Source organism: Canis lupus, chromosome 30 (assembly GCF_011100685.1).
Source record: "Canis lupus familiaris isolate Mischka breed German Shepherd chromosome 30, alternate assembly UU_Cfam_GSD_1.0, whole genome shotgun sequence".
NCBI lineage: Eukaryota > Metazoa > Chordata > Mammalia > Carnivora > Canidae > Canis > Canis lupus.
In genome coordinates this window covers 23705492-23728890 of record NC_049251.1, presented here as the reverse complement: position 1 = coordinate 23728890, position 23399 = coordinate 23705492, and positions in this window count along the sequence as shown.

Below are 23399 nucleotides of genomic sequence, written 5' to 3'. Positions count from 1 at the left end.
ATATGGGGGCAGTTGACTACTAACTTGTAAAACACGCTGCGATTTGATTTTTAGCTGAGCTTGTGATTTTCTTTTTGGGGAAGAGGAGAGAAAAACTGAAGCAACTTTTATTAGAAAAAGTGGAAGATTTCTTTTGTTGGAGAAGGAGAATCCTGTAGAATATGAAGAAAAACCATAGTGCTCTCCTGTTTGTCCCAGACAAGTATAATTCTTAATGAGTTATCACTTTTCAAGGATTGGAAGATTCCTTAATGAGATAAAAATTGCCCGTATGTCTCAGCTCTACTGAGTAGCTCTAGTGAGCAACAAATCTTCCAATTCCACTTGCAAATTCCACTGGAGTCCTCAGAGTTTTGAGGAATTAGGTGATTCTTCAAATGAATCCATAACCCATTGTTGCCCTGGACGTATTTAATAACAGAATTCTGGGAGTGTAAGATTAAGAGACACAACTCTTCAGTCTTTGCCCAAACAGTTTTATTATTGGAATGATTCATGCACTGGGAGTCATTGAAATTGATCATTAGTAATTTATATTCTTCGCAGACAGAGCTTTTTGAGGTTCCTTTCCTTAGCTGTTCAGTGTCAGTTGTCCAATGAAAGCTGCCAGTTGTTCAATGGACATTTTCTTCAATTCTCTAAGAAATTTACAGTCCTGAAAACATTCTAGGGCCGCGGGGAGTTGAGATGTGACTCTGCTGGTTTTAGCAAGCTGTGCGTGACTGAATATATAATGCATTAAAGCTAGTCTGAGACACAATGTGCCAATCAATAGCAATGCAGTGTGTGCTGAACAGGAAGATTTAATAGTAGCTTAGCTTTGTAACTAGAGGTGAGACACAAGTCACACTGGGGAGGGGGGAACCTGGGCTGGCAGGTTTCCCGCTGGGTTTAGCAAGAGCCTGGCCATGAAGTGGGTGCTGGTACTGGCCTGGGTGCCTGGCGCAGAATTCAGAGTTGTGCTCCAGCACTTCTGCTCTCCTCACCTGTTGTCACATGTGGAGTTGATGTAAAAAGAAGCTGATTTATGCCTTACCAAGTCATAGGACTTTGGGCTTGAAGGGAGTTGGGAGTCATGTGGTTTGATATCCTTCATTGTCTAGGTGGGTCATTGCAGGTCAGAAGCGATGATGGAATAACTGTGATGGTAACGTGCACAGAAATGCAGGGTTCATTGTCTGCCGGACACTGTGCTGGAAGCTCTAGAGACATCTCCCTCTGTTGCTGTGAGGTAGACGCTCTTATGATCCCATAGTCACAGGTGAGGAAAAGTCAGAAGGGCTGAGTCATTTGCCCCAAGGCACACTAAAGGTGAAGGCCTGGCAGTGTTTAAATCTAGGACTCCTTCCCCAGCTGGCTAGCCCTTTTTTTTAACCTTGTCACTGGATTTTCTCATGTGTCATGTGTCTTTCAGCCTTTTTTCCCCTCTTCCCCCCCTTCCCTTCAACATGGGGTGTGGAGCAGTGAGACTAGACCAGGCACTGCCCCAGGCTCTGTGAAAGCAGTTTCCTACATTCCAGAGCTGTAAGACCATTGGCGAGGCCAGTCTAGGGTGGGGGTGAGGGTGGGTGTAGGAGTTAATATTTCTTCCTTCTTTTTTTTTTTTTTTTAAGATTTTATTTATTTATTTATTTATTTACTTTTTGAGAGAGAGAGAGAGAGAGAGAGAGAAAGAGAGAGAGAGAGGCAGAGGGAGAAGCAGGCTCTCTACCGGAGCCCGATGTGGGACTCAATCATGGACCCTTGGATCAGGCCCTAAGTCAAAGGCAGACGCTCAACCGGTGAGCCACCCGGGTGTCCCTAGGAGTTAATATTTCTTAATCTAGTCTTTATCAAAAGTCGAGTGTGAGGAAGGGGGCTCTGGACCCAGCAGCCTGGAGCAGACCTTGGTGACCTGGGGTTGCCTGAGCAGGGCAAAAAGCTAGGCTTTTTAGTGGATGGCTATTGCCAGGGTGGGCCTTGGCTTGGTCATTTCTCCTCAAGTGACTGAGAGCCCCGAATATGGGCCCCTGAGATGACTGTAGGCTGCAGAGAAGTGAGTTTAGTTTGGACATTACAGACAGCCTTTGTTGAACTTAAAATGGGTGAAATGGCACCGAAGGGAGCTCTCTTGTGGGGGCTTCTGGGGTGGGGTGGTACAGCCTTGAGGGGGTACCTGGGATTTGGCTCTGTCAGGGCTCTTGTTTTAAATAGTCTCCTTACCTGCCCATCTGTCCCAGCAGTGAGCTATTAGTGAGCATTTGTAACTTCTGTCTTTTATCTGAAACGCCAGGATGGTGCCTGGACTGTTGTGTATGTACTCAGTAGATATTTGTTGAATAATTGGAGATCCTCAATCTTGCAGGATCCAGAAGTTGGGCTCTGAAGGGTGTATTTAGCATTTATGTGGACCGAGGGCCTGGTGAAGTAGACCTGTATGATATATAAATACATCAATTGTACGTCCCAGATTTTTTGGAACAGATTCTGTTTCAAATATTCTCTCCAGTTTTCCCTATAAGTACACTTATATCTGTCAGGCCATGTGCTCTGATATTTTAGTGTAGAAAATATGGACAGTACAGCAAAGATGCTAATTTATCATGGACTGTTGAGGTCTGGGCACTGCCAGGTATCAAGAGACTTGAGGCCCTGAAAAAGCAACAGCATGATTGTGTGGTGAGCAAGGAGGTACAGGTTTATTTAATTACTATCTTTTTCTGACCTATTTCTGAGATGTGGAGATACCAGTCTGGATATCTCCAGAGTAACAGAACCCGTAGGGTATATTTCAAGGGATTTGCTCACATAATTGTGAGGGCTCCAGGTCTGAAACGTGTAGGGCAGGCTGGCAGGCTGGCAACTCTTGGCAAGGATAATGTTGCAGTCCTGAGAGACTCAGGGAAATTTCAGTTTTGTTCTTAAGGTCTTTCAACTGATTGGATGAGGCCCACCCACATTATCTGGTGCATTTGCCTTCACTTAAACTCAACTGATTGTGGATGTTAACCACATTTGTAAATACCTTCACAGCAACACCTAGATTAGCGTTTGAGTAAGTAACTGGGTCAGTTACTGGGTCAGTAACTTTTGCCTAGCCCAGTGGGCAAAAAACTAACCAACATGGCGGACAAAATCTGAACTGCCCGTAATTTGTCCCCAAAAGTTAATACAAAGCAACAATAGTAGATTTGGACATATCCTAGTAAATATGGGAGCAGTACTATCTGATAAACTGCCGTTCTCCTCCCCAAAGAGGAGCAGCCACAAGCCTATCGATCTTGTTAAACCCAATACGTCAAGTACGCAAAAGCTGGGAAGTGCCCCTGGAAGGGGCTGCATCTCTGTTTCTCAGGAGAGAGAAATATTGGAATAACACTTCTTTACTCCCTTTACCCTCCTCTTCACCTTCTATGGAAAGGGGGACCTTGTTTGACTGGTGTCGGGAGAGACAATCTGCTATGGGCCCAGACCATGTCTACACGTTCTTCCTGTGTATGCCGTGAATGCAAGAGACAGATTGCTCTTCACCCACCTTACCCAGGGTTGCATTTTCAGTGAGTAACCTTGAGAAAGGAGGTCACTTCTTTCCCTGGACAAAAAAGACAAAGAATAGGCCTGCCTTCACTTGCTATAAAAGTGGTGAATCACCCTAACTCCAACTTCCTCTCCTGGAACATAATTCTGCATTCACAGAGTCCTTCTGGGGCCAACTTCACTGTTCCTGTGGGACCTGGGGGAGGGCCTGGGACACTGATATGAATATCATGCTGATACTTCTGGTTATTACATCTGCTGTAATAAAGTCCTTTGTCTCTGATCCAGGAGTCTCATATCTTCTTGCCAGTATCCATGAAATAGTTATAGGCCAGATCGTTAGCTTGCAAAATAGGGTAAAATCCCAGACTGTCCACAATTTTGACTGTAAGAGCCCTTGATTCCCTGCAAGCAACAACTATAGGCTTCATACTCCTGGCCTTACAGCCTCTTTTGTGTGATGAGGGTCGTTCCTAGAGGTCAAACTCTCCCAACTCCAGGATCTCACTATAGGGGGCAATAGTAAGAACTATTTTGGCTTTCCAGCTCTCTTATTAAGAAAGCTGGTGTACTGATTACTGAGTGGGCTATTTCCAAGTGGTTTAGAGTCTAGAGAGGACCAGACCAGAAGAGAACATATAGGCTTTTCTAGAAACCCTAATACACACTGTATGCCAGGCTCTCTGATAGGAGCTGGGGAGCTTTTATAATGAATAAGAAAGGGCTTGTTCTTGGAACGTTTGGTTTCACGGGGGCAGGGTGTATGCACAGATATAAGAAGATGGGACAGTGTTGGGAGCTACACAAGAATACTGATTGCTGACCACATCTCTTCATCTCACCTTTTTTCTCTCTAAGTCACTAAAATCACATTTTAATCACCTTAATTGTATTTAGATTATTCTTAAGTTGGTAACAGCAACACATTTACAAATGATCTCTTGGGAAGGGTAATTTCTGCAGTGGTTAAGCTCATTATTTGTTGATTTATACCAGATTCATTCGCAGAGAGTGATTTATCTTTATGACTTCGGAGTAACTTATGTTCTGACCATGACTTCTGTAATAAATCAATGAACCAGATAGAATACAGTATTAAAACCTAAATTATAATGTGTATATTTAAGTAAATAATGCATATGCTAGACCTTTAGGTATAATCCTAAATCCTATTTTCATTATGTTTTTCAGCAAATATACTCAAAGTAGAAATAGTCACAATATTCACAATATTGTCATATTTAGTGGGTAGATAGACAGATGAGACAACCAGAGAGAGAAGTAGAAAGAGATAGGTAGAAAGAGACAACCAGACTTTTTTTTATTTCAGATCCTATTGTGGATTGAATGCTTATGTCTCTTGTGTCAGTACCAGGTGCTGTACTAGGCACTAGGAATATAGGGGTAACTGGGAATAAACTTATCAAATACTCCAGTCTTCTAAAAAAATAATTGTAATTCAATCATGCATTTAATGAAAATAGCTAAATTTTATAGAAGTTTGATTAGTAATGAATGCCTAGTTATTAATGTAATCGCCTCCAGGAGCAGCTATTCCTCCAAATAATAGATACCTAAATATTATTTGTATTTTGCACTGATCTATATAAATTCCTGAAATAAAATTTTACAAAAAAAAAATCCAACAAAATTCAGCTTAGAGACATTTATTGAGTGTCTACCAGACAGAAGGCCCTGTGCCAGATTCTGTGGGGAGTATGGACAGATCCATGCCCTTGAATAATTCATAATCAAATGAGGACATTAATTATCATCATGGATTTATGATTCTGCTTACCAGGCAAGGGTCTCCCTTTTCAACATAATGACTCCTTTTCGGCTTTCTGTGATGCTTTTATCAATGGTATGTTGGCTCTAGTGTTTCTGTATTAGTCTAAATCCGTATTGCAGGAAATGAATGGAAGGCTAGAAAGGAAGGTGATGAGGAAGTGAGAGAGGAGCTGACACCAGCTGACACCTACTCTGTCCTGGGCACTTTATTATCTAATATATTCATGGAAGAATCGAAGAAGTAAGCATTATTGCCCTTCCCTCTTTGCAGATGACAGCATTAAAGCTCAAAATGTTCAACATTTCTCTAAAACCAGACAGAAAATGGCAAAGCTGGGATTTTGAGGTCTGTTTAACACCAAAGCCCAGGCTTTGTCTGCTACACTATACTTACAACCTGCCAAGAATGTGTGTGTTTTCAGAAGCGGGCAAGCAAATAAACAAGCAAGTAAGCAAGACTGTACCTAGAAAGCAGTGAGTTCTCTGGCACCGGAGGTATTTACAATAAGCTGAGTAACCACTGGCAGGAACATTAGAGGGAATTAAAACATTGAGTGTGTGGTGGAGAGAGTGATACCAAAATCCCGTTCAATGCTGGGATTCAACCTCTATGAAACCATTAGTAGAGTTTGTGTGTATTTCTCCCTTCACAGGGTTCTTTACTATGAATGGAGAGAGTCATCTGTTATAGGTAATGGGAAAAGTGAGGCCCACGAGCCATATCACTAGGCAGCTTATCAATATGTGCAGCAGCTCATCCTGTTGAAAATTTAGCTTGTGTTATATGCATGATTACTATAAATTTGTCCCATCGAGGGATGTCCCTGCAAATCAATCATGTCAACTCTGGAGGAAAACAAACCTCTTTTTAGCTTTGAAGGAGCTCCCTCCCTAAGGAGAAAGAGACAACCAGACTTTTTTTTTTTAATTTCAGATCCTGTTGTGGATTGAATGCTTGTGTCTCTACCAAAACCCGTATGGAAGCCCCACCCCTGCTTGTGGTGGTGTTTGGAGGTGGGGGCCTTTGGGAGGTAATTATGTTTAGATGAGGTCATCGGGTAGGGCCCCCATTGCTGGTGTTAGTGCCTTTATAAGAAGAGGAATAGAGAATACAGCTCCCTCCCTCTATATGAACACACACCAAGAAGGTGGCTGTCTGCAAGGCAGGAAGCAGCTCCTTACCAAGAAGTGACTCTGCGGGCACTTTTGTCCTGGATTTCCCAGCCTCCAGAACTGTGAGAAATGAATGTGTGTTATTTAAGCCCCCCCATTCCATGGTATTTTGTTATGGCAGCCCAAGCTGGCTAAGGCAAACCCCCTTGGCTCTATTGTTATAACCCATGTTTAAGAGTTGACCTGGTGGCTCTATGGAAAAACCTCTTTGGGGAAAGGGAGTGATGAGGCCCTTTGGCAGATTGAAAAGATGTGTGATTCCCTGGACACAGAAAGCAGAAAGTGGGAACAAGAGAGCAATGAGAATCTTTGCCACAGTGGGCTGGGAACCTGGCTCCTTAGAACATGGGTGTGTGGGGGGCAGAAATCACTGAGCATTGAGTTGGCTGAGCTCAGCTCTAGGGGAATGCAGCCTTGTCCTCCGAGTTCCAGGATGACGTTTGTTCAAAACTACCCCCAAACAACAGCGGGGTGGGCTGATCATTCACCAGAGCTCAGTTTGGGACTGGGAGATTAAATGTTTCCATCCCCTCTTTGTAAAGAATAATTGCTGAGATTTGTAGCAGGAAATGGAGCAGTTGGTTGCCTGGGCGGGTATGGGGGGTGGGGTCCCCTCTGTCCTGAGTGGGGGAGGCAGGCCATCCAGAGAGAAGTAGTCACTCAAAGCCACGTCCTGGTTCTTTACAGTGGTGGGCCAGCCACAGTCTTTGCAGAAAACACAGTATCTTCATTTCTCCTGGTCTCAGAACTCTCAGACTTGGCATCTCAAGAGCAAAAGAAAATTCTAGATAGAAACCTCATTTGAATTCTGAAGTTATATTTGGAGGAACAATGTTCAGATGTTTGGGATTTGTGTATTTGGCAATGACAAACAGCAGCAACAGTGACAACGGGGGAATATAGATCTGAAGGTTTCATGTTTAATATTTGGGGTTTTGTTGTTACCCAGATTTACAAAACAAACAACAACGCCCTGTCACGCATAATGTGGCTGAGTGATGGATCTTTGGAGCTGTCAGACAAATTCTCTTCAAGTTTTAGAGTCGGTAGAATGACTTAGGCTAGGAGGAAACACTGGTGAAGAAAGCCTGCCTCCAGATACCCTGATTATTTGTGTCCTGCAGTCCTGTGTGTTGAGGAGCTAAGGGCAAATGTCAAGGGATCGGGCTGGGGGATATCTGTCTTTTTTTTTTTTCTTACAGTTTATGAGTTACTTGCTTCCTGTGGGCCAGGATTGAGTTTCATTCGTGTCTGACAAATGCTCACCCACCTGAGCAAGTGTCCAGAGAGAGACGTAGGATCTTCATGGCACCTCGAGATGCTATCTTTGCTTCCAGAACTTCCCATCACCTTCTCCCTGTATTGGGCAGGTTTTGTTTTCTCTCTTGGCTCCAGGACTCGCTTCCAGAGACTTTGTGAATCTGCTCATTTGCTCTGGAAGTCTCTTCTCTTAGGGGAGATTTAATTTCACATCTGCACCAGCCAAGAGGTCCAAGGCTGTTCAGGGAGGTCCAGTTAGCCTTGGGGAAGGAGGGCTGAAAGGAGCCCTGAGGGTTCTAAAGATGAACTTTTCCTTTCTGTCCTCACCCTTCCCCTCCCCTTCGCTCTGTGTGTCAGCAATTTTACCTGTGAAGCCATGCCTTCCTTGCCCTCCTTGCCTTCCTTCTGCTCTCTTCCGGGCTACTCTCATTTCCGCCCTGAGTGACTGACAGCATCAACTCACCTCCCGGCCTTCAGACTCACCGTCCCTCTTCATTCTCTTCTGAATGGAAGCACGCATCTCTCCCTGTCATTTTCTTGCTTAGAAACTTTCACTGGTTCCCTATCACCCTCAGGGTGCTTGGCTATTCACTCCTTCCACTTGGAATGCCCATCCCCTCTTTCCTTTCTGGAAAGGGATTCACCTTATATCTCTTCTCTGAGAAGCCATCCCAGACCCCTTTAGTCCCCTTTTGGTCACTTCTTTCTTTGCGCTTCCACTGCCCAGTGACAGAGAACCGAATAGCTAGCAAGCTTTCCATGTGCTGAGTGCTATTCAAGCCCCTTCCACTCATTGTCTCAGTTTTTCCTCACAAGAGCTTTATTTTTAAAAAATATTTTATTAATTTATTCATGAGAGACACAGAGACATAGGCAGAGGGAGAAGCAGGCTCCTTGTGGGGAGCCTGATGCAGGACTGGATCCCAGCCCCCCGGGATCACAACCTGAGCTGAAGGCAGATGCTCAACCACTGAGCCACCCAGGTGTCCTCTCACAAGAGCTTTTTGAAGTCTGTTCTCTCCTTATCTCCAGTTTAGTGGAGGACATGAGGCACATCCATGTGTACAAGGTTATGAGAGGCGACTAGAGAGGGGTGGAAGCGGGATTTGAAGTGGCTCAGACTGGAAGTCATGCTCTTAATCACCACACCCTTCTGTGCCTGTGAATCTCTGGGAAAGCTCTTTTCACATTTGACCATGGTTTCTTCACATCTCTCCCGGTAGACTAAGTAGCTTGAGGGCAGGAATACTCTCATTTATCCCTGTGACTCCATTAGGAGGCCCTTGGGATTTTAAAGCCTGGTAATCCAGGGTAATCTCATCTCAGGGATGGTTGATTAGCAACCTCTCTTAGCTTGCTAGGGCTGCCATAACAAAGAGCCACAGAATGGGTGGCTTAAACAACAGAATTCCCTGTTCTCCTAATTCTGGCATCTAGAAATTTGCAATCAAGGTGTTAGCAGGGTCGAATTCCTCTAATGCTTCTTCTTTCCTTCAATTGGAGATGGCTGCCTTCTCCCTATGTCTTCACATGGTCTTCTCTTTACCAGTCGTATGAGGTTAGAGCCTACCTACCAATTACCTCATTTTGCCTCTTTGAAGATACCATCTCCAGATACAGTCACATTCTAAGCCACTGGGGGTCAGGGCTCCAATACAGGAGTTTTGAGGGTAATGCAATTGAGTCCCTAACACAAACTCCATCTGTTGCCTTAATGCCCCTTTGCCATGTACCCAACATATTCATAGATTTTGAGAGTTAGAACCTGGATATTTGGACGAAGGACACAATTATCCTGCCTAGCCCAGAGGATCCCATGCTGACATCTAGTGAAGAGTCTTCAGGGCATAGGAACAGCTAGAGCCAAGGCCCAGAGGTATATGAGGCTGGAGCTGGGTGAGCAAGAGGAGCCTCTGGTGAGGTGTGGTCATGGGGGAAAGGGAGCCTGTTTGTACTGGCCCTGTGGACCACCGTGAAGACTTTGGTTTTCACTCTGAGGCTTTGAGTGGAGGAGTGACGTGACCTGACTTTGTTTTAACAGGATCTCCCTGGCTGCTGAGTTGAGAGTTGATTAGAGGGGACAGAGTGGCAGGTGGGAGGTTATTGCCACAACCCGGGATGGAGAGGGTGATGGCTTGAGCCAGAGTGTAGCAGACAAGTCCTAAGACATGGTTGGATTATGTCTTTTGAAGGTAAAGTCATTAGGATTTTCTCTTGGATTGATGTGAGCAAAAGAGAAGAGTCAAGGAAGACTGAAGATTTTTTTTTTTTTTGTCTGGCGCACCTGGAAGGATAAAGTTGGCATTGATTGCGATGGGGACACTTGTGGGAGGGCTAAGCCACTAGACTTGAGGGCGTGTGTGAGATGGTTAGTTAGACAGCCAAGTTCAGATGCAAAAGGCTCATTTTCTTTATGCATTTACAGCCAACTCTTACATATTTTTGTTTATGCATCTAATGATTCTTATAAAAAATCGAGAACAAATAACTTCCAGTTGTTCACTGATGTTCAAGTAACTCATGGGCAAAGATTAAAATTAGTCCATTTACAAACTTAATTACATTCCCTTAGACATCTCCAACCACATGTATAAATTTAATATGTTTACTTTTTAGACACTTCAAATGTCTGGCAGGGTATACTTACAATATTAATAAGCAAAACCCTCTTAAGCATTTAAATTACTCATGTAGCCAATAAACGTATAATTATAGTAAATCAACTTCTCTTAAACATGCCACAACTATTTATAAACTTAAAATTCTCTTATACTTTTCAGCTAAAAATAAAGAGTGTCAGATTCTTTTAAACGTGATAAACCCTTTAAGGGTTTTTTTTTTAATTTTTCATTTTTTTCTAGTTGTCAAGGGGGGAAATGAGGCTTGGTTTCCCTGCTTAACTTGCAAGAGTGTCACGAAGGCAGCGCAAGGAATAGGGCTTGCACAATGTAAACAAGCTATGAGAAGTTAAGATGCTGTTTTCTTTCTTTGAGAAAACTAACCTCTGTTGAGGTCACGCTTGACTGTGTCTTGAAAGATGAGAAGTTTTCTTGCTTTCTTTTCCTCTGCAAATGAAAATGAACTCTGGAGAAGAGCAGATAATTTAATGAGGTGCAAGTATTGAGTAGAGACCCCCAGTACCTTCGCATCCACAGATGTAATCTGACCTCGTAACAAGAGGTCCCTTCTAATCGTGACATTCCTAAATCCTCATGTCGGGACAGGGATCAGTGGAGGCAGGCACAGCCTGTGACACTTGGTGTTTGCTGGACAGTTGGATGAAAGCACAGCAAAGTAGGTAGCCACTTACTCTGCCAATCCTGGTGTCAGCTTTCCTCCTCATGATCCACAGAAGGGGTAGACAAAGAACAAGGGATGGCAGTAACAGCAGCACTGAACACTGCACACAGCCAGAGAGGCTGTGGGCTATGGATGCTTTGTGAAGCCCCTGTATGCTCACCTGGTTGATCCCGGGCAGGATGGGCAAAGGCGTCCTCCCAGGGACTCCCACAAGGACCTGATAGGAGCATCTTGGGGAGCTTCCCTCAGACAGCCTTGCTTCCTGAGAGAGGAGTGTCACCCTGCTGTCTGCAGTTTGGGCAGGGCTGGCTCATCTCGGAGTGTCTGTTCTGGTGTCTTCCAGGCAGCAGTTTCTGCTGAGCTGTCAGCCAGCAGCCTCTCCTGGAAGGAAGCAGGTGACTCCTTCCCAGTATGTAGGATGTGGTGAAAGACCATAGCACCCCTGGGCCGTGAGGCCTGCAGGCAGGCCTGCCCTGTACGCTTCTTTTTATCTGACAGTTGGTTGACCTGGGCAGAGGTGTGGCAGCCTCAGTTCTGGCTCGTAGAGGATGACTGGGGTACCTTGGGCAACATTCTGCTGGACAGAAGGGCCAACAGGTCATGGATTTGGGTGATGGCAACTCCTTGGCGTGGCTGAGACTTCCTGAGGGTGACTGGCTTTTGATTTCAGCTGCTGTGGCCAGATTGCCGGCTGGAGTGAGGAGTCCTGCTTCTTCCCTCCCTGCCCCTCCCCTCTGCAGGGTCTGGGGGTGCTTGCGCTGCCCCGTGGCACCACGCCACTGTGGCTAGCCTGCGGCCCACCCCTCTGGGCTTGGGGAGTGGCAGCCCTAGGGGCTCTAAGACTGTCCCCGCACCCTAACTCACCTGCGTCATGGGAGGGGTTACAGAGAAGGAGGCCAAGAGCCACAGCTGTCAATGAATGAGCTCTGGATGATGCAGCAAATCCACTCTGGGGTGTGAGGATGGAAGCGGAATCTGAGACTTCAGGGTAGCGGTGTCTACAGAGCCCACCCCATCTCTACCAGCCCGCCCGCCAGCCACGGATCGCTACACGGACCTGCCAGAGGCCAAGCACGGCACTCGATGCTGGGGAGATAGGCAAACGGGTGGCTAGAGCCAGAGGGGCCTGCTCACTGCAGGATGAGGGAGTTGTCGGGCAGGCTCTGGCCGGTGCTGAGGATTCCAGGGCACGTCCAGTGCACGCAGCCCCAGGGAGATGGAGACAGACGCATGGACAGAAAAGGAGGGACAGAGGGAGCTTGCCCACGGGAGCCCTGATGGGGGTGGGTTGGCCTCACTCAGCCAGGTAACGGGGATGTGGTGAGCCTGGTGAGTGCTGCCATGAGGGGAAGCACGGGGTTCTGGGGGGGTCCCAGGGAGAGGTGATGGACTGGTGGTGGGGGGGGAAGCAGGAGGCAGATCAAGGGGCCAGGGCAGTGGGGATGCCTGGGGCAGGTTACCGGGAGGGTCCCTGCGGGCTGGACAGGGGGCACTGGAAGGGACCCAGAGAGCAGCAGGGTTGCCAGAACGGTGGGGGCTCAGAGAGGCGCAGGGCAGGGTACCAGAGCGTTGTCTTATTCAGTAACCCCGTCTTTCCAAACCTGGCTGTTCTTCACCACCACCTCTGAGTTCACTAAAAACACAGAATCTCTTTCACTACTAAAATTCTGATTTTTAATAGGCTGGGGGAGTGGGGTGGGCTCCAGGTGTCCATATTCCAAATCCCAGGTTCGCTCAGGCTCATTCACTGGCATTCAGGAACCACTAGATCTTTTATGATCGGTGACTGTTCTTCTATCTGGGCATTTATGCAAGTTTCGCGATGAGGGTCCTTACCGGTGGCTGGTGCCTCTGTTTTTTCACATCAAGAGTTTTTTTTTTTTTTTTTTTTTCAAAGGGGACAAACCAGAACCAATAATGTTGTCCTTCTGAGGCCTGAAACAAGGCGAACTGAGCCCATCAGTCTGTTAACAACTGGAGGTAAATCCTGGAGGGGGGAGCACTTTGTAATTTCAGATACTAAAAATGAACGGTATTATGGAGTAACGGTTAACATACGCTGCAAGATGTTTACGATTCCCTGGGGCCAAATAAGTAAACATTCTTCCAACTTGAGCTGCAGGAGATAGGCAATTTCACAAAGAGATGCTTCTTCCATTTATATGAGATGACTGTGTGCAAGAGAGGAACCTGGGTGCTGTGCGCAGGATGTGAAGTTTCCGCCCAAGGCCTGCGGCAGGGGTGCTCTTGCATCAGACGCCGCGCTTGCTGGACACGTGGCTGGAGTCAGGGACCCGGGGAAGGGCTCTGGGGCTATGATCTGAGCCCTGGCTGGGGACATCATGTGGTCCCTCTTCTGAGTCAGGGGAAGGTCAACGTCCAGGTCTTTTACCTTCTTGAGAGCAGAGAGGAGACAGATGGTTCTTGGAGATAGCCTTTAAGAGCCCTGAACATGCGGGATGCACCTGATTCCAGATTAAACTGGATAGGAAGGAGGCCTGTGCGGAATCAAGTCCATTCAGAAATCAGATGAGGCTGAATGAGTACATGGAAAGGGCCACTGTTATGGGTTGAAGTGCACCCCCCCCCCAAAAAAAAAGATACATTGAAGCCCTAACCCCCAGTACCTCAGAATGTGGCCTCATTCCAACATAGAGTCTTTATAAATGTACTCAAGTTACAATGACGCCCTTGGGATGGGCTCTAACCCAGAACACTGGCTTTATAGAGGTACTCAAATTATAATTAGGTCATTAGGGTGGGCTCTAACCCAAAACTTCTCCTTTTATAAAAAGGAGAAGTTTGGACATGGAGAGAGACAGATGACCCCTACCCCCTACCCCAACAACAGGGAAAGCACTGTGTGAGATGGAGATCAGACCAATCGCAAGGCGAGGACCACCTACCATTGCCAGCAGGCCGCCAAAAGCTGGGGGAGAGGTGTGGCACAGCCCTGGGGAAGAACCAACCTTGCTGATACCTTGATCTTGTACTTCGGGCCCCCAGAAATGTGAGATGATAAATTGCCACCCAGTTTGTGGGCCTTTGTCACAGCAGCCCTAGCAAACGAATACAGACCCTTTATCTCTTTTATTGTGGACCTACGTTCCATGAGGACAGGGGTTCCGTCCTGTTCATGGTGTTTCCAGTGCCTGGCACAGAGTAGGTGCTTGACAAGTATTTGGCTGAGTGGATGGCTCCTTTGGGGGGCAAAGGTGATTTGTCCCGGGGCACACAGAGTGTGACAGTGATAGCCATCATGTACTAGGCACCTGCTACGGAGACGTGCTTGGTGTTCACAAAGGTTGTCTCTAGACCACAGCGCAACCTGAGAGGGAAGTCTTCTTTTTCTCATGTTACTGATGTAGGAATTGAGGCTTAGAGAGATTAAGGAAATCAGTCAAGATACCACAGCTAGGAAGTGGTGGACTTGGGATTGTAGGTGAGGCCTGACTCCAAAGCCCTTGATCTATCTCATCACTGGCCAGGGCATTAGTGGGAACCAGGCAGCCGGCCGGGGCCAGAGTCACCTGGGGAGCAGGCCCCAGTGAGCAGCTTGGGGCTAGGACTCCAGACCCAAGAGAGGGGCACTGACAGAGAGCCCACTCCTCAGGGCACACTGCCAGAGCAGTCATTCTGGGAAGAAATCCAACTAACCCAACTGGGCTGGGGGAGGGGAGCACTGGAGGACTCTGCAGCAGGCTTAGTTGGCACGGCAGCAGCAGGCTCTCGGTCATCTAGATGTGTGTGTGTGTGTGTGTGTGTGTGTGTGCATGTGTGCGTTGCTCTGAGGTTGCCTAGGGCTCAGGGCTTGATGCAGGTGCACAGTGCAGGTGGACCTACCCTCAGCTCTGGGGAAGGCGAGCGGCAAGAGCTTCTGTTGCAAGGTGGCTACTCTGCGGCTGGCAAGTGCAGGCAAGTGGGCACATTTGAGCTTCCAAACCTGCAGCCATTTTGTATGCAATTGCCTATATGAGGCTGACGTGACACAGAAGGTCAAGAGGCACATTTTAGGGACCATTTTAAGAACACGTTCCCTGGTGTCCCCCTTCAGGGCCACCCTGGAGAGAAGCTCTTTCCTTTTCTATCTCCTCCTTGGAAGGAAGGAATTCTTCTACCCAAATCTGAAGGCTTTCCCCACCTAATCTCTAATCTGCAGGATTGGGGAGCAGTTCTCAGCCTCTTCTCTGTGGAGACCCACGTTCGGATGCCATGCTCGTTATTTTCATCATCATACTGCTGGTACCTAGCGCAGTGTGTGGCACAGAGCTCCTTCAAGAGATATTTGTGGAATCACTAAAATGAGAGACACGTTTGGGCTGGATCTGACAGGACTGCTCATACCATGGCAAGAGCACCTGAAGAGTGACCTTGTCTCATTATAGGGACAGAAGAGTAGGGGACACCTATGGGTCAGTGGCTTCCTGGCTGAGAAAATAGGCTTGTTAGGAAGGAGGCACCTTGGGAGCTCTGTGGCTGGTGACCGAGTTCTCGGTTTGCACAGACCTGCCAAACCAGCTCTTGCTAAGCTCTGAAGACGGGAGGAGATGAGTCTCCGAGGCCATCCTGATTTATCATGCCTCAGTACTATAGTTACTATTATTGTTGTGGTGGTGGTGGTCTGAGTTGTATCAACCAGCTGTCCTTCTAGAACATTCTCAGGTATATGATTTCCTAAAGGGTCTGCTTAAAATGCAGGTTCCTAGGCCTTTCCACGGCAAATCTTGATTCAGCATATCTGGGGAAGGACCTGAGGGATCTACCTCCAGCTGATTCTGATGGCTGCTCAGAGGATCACACTTGGGGAAGTGGATCCCTGAATTTCCTCATCTGTGGAAAGATGAAGTTAGGTGAGCTCTCTGGTATCTTTCAGTTGTAATGGTCTAGAAGTCTTTCCAGGGGTAAGAAATAAAAGTACAAGAAGCTGCATTTCAGATGTTAAAGGTTTAACTCTGATGCCTGACCTCGGCTGTCAGTGTGCTTCTGGAAGTTGTACATTTCACCAGCCCAGGCATTTACCTGGTTTCCAGGCATGTGTGAGACTCACTGCCCCCAAAGCAGGAAGGAAGATGATGAACAGGAAAGGATGCAGCCCTTATAGTCTGGAGTATGCCTCTCTCTGCTGTCCTTCCAGATCAAAGGGATGCTAATGTAAGGGAACGTGCATATTTTTCAGACTCCGGCTCTCCGGGGGGGTGCTTTCTTTTATGTCATGAAATAGCATGATAAGAGGAAACCCATGGCTTTGTATTGGCCTCCTGTGGTGAAAAGTCCCAGAGATGTGCTGTCTCGTACTGTGTCCTCCCACAGCAGGACATGAGATGAAGGAAGGATTGGACGTGAGGTGCTGGTCTTTCCTGCAAGGACATTTGAGACATAAGGTGGCTCAGGCCTGTTCCCCACAAAAGCCTCTGTATCTCAGGGTGTGACCAGAGGCTGAATGCTACCAGAAAGAGCAGGCCTGTCGATGCTTTGGTTTCCTGTCACAAGGATGTACTGAGGTGGTGTAGACTCTCTGTGAATAACATAGCTATTACCAGTCACCCTGGGGCTGACATCTGTGGAACAAGCCTCAAACTTATTTGGGCTAAGGTAACAAGCTTGACTGTGCTCTGTGAGGGTTCTCAAAGCGACAGAGCCACATATGGGCATGGTGACTGTCAGAAGCTCTGTGCAGAGTGTCTGTGTGTGGTGTGTGTGGGCGTGTGTGATATGTATTTGTGATGTGTATGAGGGGTGTGTATGTAGTGTGTGTGACATGTGTGTGTGATTTGTGTGGTGTATATGTGTGAGTATATGAGGTATGTATGGGGGTACATGTAATATGTGTGTGTGGTGTCTGTGATGTGTGTGTGTGGTGTGGTATGTGTGTAGGGGTGAGTATATGGAGTGTGCATGTGTGGGGGGTGCATGTGATGTGTGTAAGGGTGTGTGTGAATGTGTGTAAGGGTTGTGCATGGTGTGTTGGGTGAGGGAAAGAGTTCCAAGCCTGGGTCCCGGGTCTTGAGAGAGTGCTCAACCCTCGATGGTGCCTCACTTTTGTAGTAGAACAAGTCTCTTATCATAACCCATAATGTTATTCATAATGTCATAATTTGTCCCCCTGTCCCCATTTCTAGCATAATTTCCCACTGCCTTGCTATAACACTGCCCTCTCATGTAGGAGTTGGAGGCCATGCTTAAGACCTTACTTGTGTAATTTCTCTTCTCGCAGAGCTCCAGGAGAACCACCATTAGCCCATTCCTGTCCCGGGTTAAAGAGGACTCTAGAGGCTTTATACCTGTCATTACTGCCAGAGGTAATCTCCAATGTTTACGGAGAATGGAAGGCAAGATGTGACAGCCCTGGGCTTTCTAGCTGTTTGTGCACCCACCATTCTTCCTCCTAAAATACTGACACATACCAATATGGGTACTAGGAATATGAATGATAATATGAATATAAACATGAATACAAATACTAATGTGAATGTGAATACAAATTCTAATATAGGGCCACCTGGGTGGCTCAGCGGTTGAGCGTCTGCCTTTGTCTGCCTTCGACTCAGGTCATGATCCTGGAGTCCTGGGATTGAGTCCCTCATGGGGTTCCCCTCAGGGAGCCTGCTTCTCCCTCTGCCTATGTCTCTGGCTCTCTCTCTGTGTCTATTATGAATAAATAAATAAAATCTTTTTTTAAAAAAAGGAAAAACCCAAATTCTAATACAAATACAAATGCTAACGTGAATAGCAGTAGCAGCAGGAATATGCATAGAGATACTACTGATTTAGGAAAGATGTTAGGATTCAAAGCCAATGGCTGAGAAAGAATTCTTGAGCCATTTTTGGTGCAGAAAGGTGGTTTTATTAAAGCACGGCGCATGCACGGCGACAGGACCCGAGGGCAGAAAGAGGTGCATGGAATTCAGGAGAAGTGGCCCATTATACACTTTCAAGTTGGGAGGGGTTAGGGAGAGCATAAGTCTCTAAAGAATTTTGGAAGTAAGGTTTCCAGGACCTTGAGGGGATTAGCTATTGCTGAGAAAAGGTCATTTCTTACTGTCTAATAAAACCTGTGGTGAGACCCTTCAGATCTATATCGGTGGGCCAAATGCTTGGGGGATGATTACCAACATGTGTCTTGGGGGCGGGGTAGAGATAAAGGAAGTTTCCAGAGGACTTTTTACATGTTAAAGTAGACTTACAGGATCCTGGAGGGTCAGGCTAAGATTGCCTTTTGACCTTAGCAAAGCATTAACATCTAGGAGGAGGCAGCCTGTCACCCTGCCTGTTTCAAGGACTCGTCAATGGGCTATAGGTAATGAGGGAATTTAATGATTTTTCTTTTTTTTTTTTCTTTTTCTTTTTTTTCATTTAAAAATTTTTTTTAGTAATTTTTCTTCTGGCTTTGTTTCCCACGTCACTAGTACTCATACCCATACTACTACTAGCTTTTCCATCTATGCCTTGGCGCTCTTTGAGGCTTAGATGAGTCAATGTTTGCGAAAGCACTGTAATATTTGTCCTTAACATCTCAGGGTCCTTCTTTGATGAGTACCCTGTGTAAATCTTTAAGAGCGCCCACCTTTTTCTTCCTGGTAGGAGCACTGAGTTCTTAAGGGAAGGTACAGAGCTTTGGAGCCAGAAAGAGCAGAAAAAACAGCAAAATGACCCTGAAAAGTGGATCCCCATGTTCAGACTCATGTAGGATAAAGGCGGTCTCCTTCATGCCCCCGTGGGGCTGCAGGAGCCTCGGAGCCCCTGCTTCCCCTTCTCTGTCTGCCAGGGTGGGGGAAGTGGGGGGGTGGGGAGCTGAAGAGCCCCCCCAGCTCCCCCAGAAGAGGGCAGCCCAGCCCTGGGATCTGGTGCCGGTTCCTCTCCTCGGACACACCTGCTCAGACCCCTTGTAGCCACAGGCCCATGAGCTGTGTCTGCTCTTGGCCGGAAATGCTTTCAAGACCAGGTCCTGCCCACTTGTTGGAAGAGAGAAGAACAAGCTGCACACACTTGGGTGCCAGGGAGATGCAGTGGGGAATGCAATGGGAGGATGAGCGGTTGAGTTTGTCCTGTTGTAGCATCAACAGTGGCGGCATGTGATGCCCAGTCTGGAGGATTTGGAGTGAGGTTTTCCTGCTTCATGTGAGGGTGGAGGGTTATTGCTCTCACAGCTTAGCTTGCGTGGCTCCCAGCCGTGCTTTGATGTGAGGCTGTCATCAGGACGCCACGCCCACCTTGTTCTTCTGGGCAGCATGCTCCACTGCAGGCCTGTCTCGGCTGGCTGGCCCGGCTCCTTGCTCCTGGCTGGTGGAGGCAGGGTGACTGGCTGCATAGCCGGAGACCAGGTGGGCAGACCTGGCCTCCCTGCTCCCCCATGCCCTCTCTCAGTTGTCAGAAGCTGGAGAGACCTCAAATATCAACAACCCCTAAGTCCAGGGTTCTGCTGTAGCCGCTCACTTATCTGCTCTTGGCTTTACAATTCCTTGCCTGTAGAGCAGAGCCAGTACACCTGCTTATCTTCCTCACCAAGCGATGTTGAAGAGTCAAGGAGATGATGGCTATGAGCACACATGTAAACAGGAAAGTGTCTCAGAAAATGACAGCTGCTACCTCTTAGGATTATTACTTCCTTCTAAGCAAGGTTTGTATGCAGCAGACCTGTCTTTTCACTTGGGTTGACCCTCCCCATTCTGCTATGCCTCTAAAAATACCCCTTCTCCAGGGTGGGGAGCTGAGGCAAGGCTCCACATGTTTCTGACTGGGCCTGAGAATTCACAGAGCAGGAGCTGAATTATATTTAGAGTGTCCTGGGAATTCCCTGGACCCTCTTTCAAGCCCTGGCAGGCATGGGGATCTCAGAGCAGAGGGTAGAAAGAGGATGCTTACGTGAGATGAGATGGAAGCCTGGTGGAGAGCAAAGCTGGGGGGGACTCTGCCCAGAGGCTGGGGAGAGGCTGTGGGAGACATCAGGTATGAGGGGCTGGCCTTCCTCTGGAGAAGCAGGTGCCTTGGGATGTTGCTGGGAGCAGGGGAGGGTCCTTGGAGGCAGGCAGGGAAAGCAGAAGTGTGGCCAGCAGAGGAAGCAACCCCCTTGTCAGCGCAATACAGGGACTGTCAATCCATGTCGAGGCGCCAGCAAGGATGGAAAGTGGGGTGTGAGTGGGGAGGGATGCCGCAATCCTGCTCTTCGGTGCTGTCACATGGCTGGCTGGCAAGGGAGGTGGGTATATATATTGGGGAGTACGGTCTAGTCACTTCTGTCTCTCCTCTGAGCGTCTCTGAAAGAAGGCGTAGCCCCTCTGAGTTGGCCTCCTCGTGTGTCTAACTACATCACTCAGGGTAATGGCTTCCTTCACTTGGTGGGTAGGCTCTTATAGAAGCTGTATATGTTCTCCACCCAACAAAAGTGGGATCAATAGCAATTCTGCAAGTTTCCTCATAAGCTCACAAAGTGAGGGTGCTTCTCTGAAAATCGCCGCTACGATATCCTTTGAGCTTCACTTGTCCAGGAGCCTGGCTAAATCTCCCTCATCGTGTTAGAGTCTGCTTCCCAAGGGCTCCCTGTGTATGTGATGGATTGGAAGGCAAATCCCGAGGGCTCAGGGTCTGCATGTTGTGGGGAACCAACTCATAACCCTAGAATCGACTTGTAGACCCTAAGGAAACCTTCTCACCTAGCCTTCTACAAGAGTCCCCTCCTAGCTTCCCAAACTCTAGACCCACACAAGAACGTGTTCTCAGCTAGCCAAAGTCTGCCTCTCTCATGATACAGCAAAGCCAGTAAAGGAGCTCTTCTGTTACATTGCTTTAAGGCATGCTTTTTAAAAATTAACAAAGAGTAAATCAATGAACTCCTGTCCCTGGCTCCCTACCCCCATGGACATCACAATTTGTTCAGAGAGGAGGGACTAGAAAATCTTTTGTTTAGATTTTCCACAACATAATAAGTGCTGATACTTCAAAGACAGTTTACTCTTTTCAAGTGCTTTCATATCCATTCTCTCTCTGTCTTTTCATGACCACTCTTGGCTCTGTTTTGTGGTTGAGGGAAGAAAGGTGAGGGATTTAAGTAGGTTGCCCAGGTGGAGGGCTACTAAGTGGGGAAAGCAAAGATCAGATTCAGAACTCTGACTCCACAGCCATCCACCATTACTGCCTTAGGTGATTCAGCTTGGGGTGTGGAGTGTGGGGTACTGTCCGCTTCAGAGCAATGGAGGAAGCACGCTCTGCTGGAAGCCAGTGGGTCTCTCTCCACCCACCGGAGCCTCCCCGGGGCTGAGCAGCACATAGACTGAACCATCGAAGAGTACAAGTGGTCTTTGCCTGGAAGACACGCTGCAGTCTTTGAGCCCATGGTGCAGAGTGGGCTCCTGGAGGATGCAATTCTATAGGAAAAATGTGGAGGCTGCACGCCGGGGACCCCCAGTATCAAGAAAGCCATAGGGGGGACCCCTGGGTGGCGCAGCGGTTTGGCGCCTGCCTTTGGCCCAGGGCGCGATCCTGGAGACCTGGGATCGAATCCCACATCGGGCTCCCGGTGCATGGAGCCTGCTTCTCCCTCTGCCTATGTCTCTGCCTCTCTCTCTCTCTCTCTCTCTCCCTGTGTGACTATCATAAATAAATAAAGAAAAAATATTTAAAAAAAAAAAAAAAAAAAAAAAAGAAAGCCATAGGGTTGACCACTAGGGGATCATAAAAGCAAAGCTGTAAACATAGTTAGCTGTGCCATTATGTAAAATACTGAATCTATGTTCCAAATCCTAAACTGGGCATTCATGTACTTCCAGTATTGAATCTGGGAAGGTCCTGGTGCCCTTTAGGGTGTTTATGAGACCATAATGTAACAACTTATCTTCCTGGCTGCATTGTTTGACCTTGTACCCCACACATGCTGACTTACCATTTTGTAGAAGATCTGTTTCACCCTTTCTTGTGTTATGATTAATTAACTACTGCTTATTTTTCTCTCAGACCCTTTGCTCTTTGACAGGAGGCAGGATCCTGCTCAACCTATTGGCATCCCACTAGTGCCTAAAATAGTCGCCTATAAGCAGCAGGTGTAATACATATTTGCTTGATGGAGTGTGGTTTGGAGGCTGGGGCCTCCCTCCAGTGCTTGGGCCCAAGCTGGATGTGATATTTTCACTGCAGTATTTCTCTTCCAATGTAAGACATTGGTTTGCAAATGACTCCTCAAAAATGAACTGAGATGTATAACAAGAGGCTTTACATGCTTTTACTTTTAACTCCCTTCTAATCTAGAGAATGTGTTTAAAGAGATAATATGAAATACAAACAGAGGGACGCCTGGGTAGCTCAGTGGTTGAGCGTCTGCTTTTGGCTTGGAGCGTGATCGAGTCACGATCGAGTCATGGGATCGAGTCCCACATCGGGCTCCTTGCTGGGAGCCTGCTTCTCCCTCTGCCTGTGTCTCTGCCTCTCTCTCTGTGTCTATCATGAATAAATAAATAAAATCTTAAAAAAAAAAAAAGAAAAAAGAAATACAAACAGTTCTGCATATGATCGTCACAGTATTCCTTGTGGAGAGAAATTGGAAATGATCCACACATCTACCATTTCTGAAGGGATTATACCAAACGGTGGTTTTATCCATTTGATAAACTACTAGGCATCCGTTTATTTATTTTTAAAGATTTTATTTATTTATTTATTTATTTATTTATTTATTTATTTATTTATGAGAGACACAGAGAGAGAGGCAGAGACACAGGCAGAGGGAGAAGCAGGCTCCCTGTGGGAAGCCTGATGCAGGATTTGATCCCAGGACCCCAGAATCATGACCTGAGCCAAAGGCAGGCACTCATCTGCTGAGCCACCCAGGTGCCCCTTAGACATCCATTTAAATGATGTTTATTAAGGCTTTTGATGGCCTGGGGAAATGCTTAAATATTACATGAAAAAACAAGAATTCAAAACTACGTAGAAGTTTAACACATTATCTCAATTTGGAAAACTGGGCAGGGAATAGTTACAGGAAAAAATGAAGAATTTTGCAGTAATTTCTCTAAGTGGAAAAATTTTAAATCATTATTGCTCATATAGGCTGAATGTCTGCACCCCACCCCCACCAATTTCATGTGTTGGAACCTAATCCCCAGTGTGATGGTATTTGGATATGGGGCTTTGGGGAGGTACTTAGTTCATAAGAGTGAAGCTCTTATGAAGGGGATTAGTGCCATTATGAAAGAGACCCCAGAAAGATCCCTTGTCTCTTTGGCCATGTGAGGACACAGCAAAAAGATAGTCATCTAGGAACGAGGAACAGCAGGCCATCATCAAACACCAATTCTGTGGGTTCCTTGGTCTTGGACTTCCCAGGCTTTAAAACTGTGAGAAACACGTTCCATGGTTTATAAGCCACC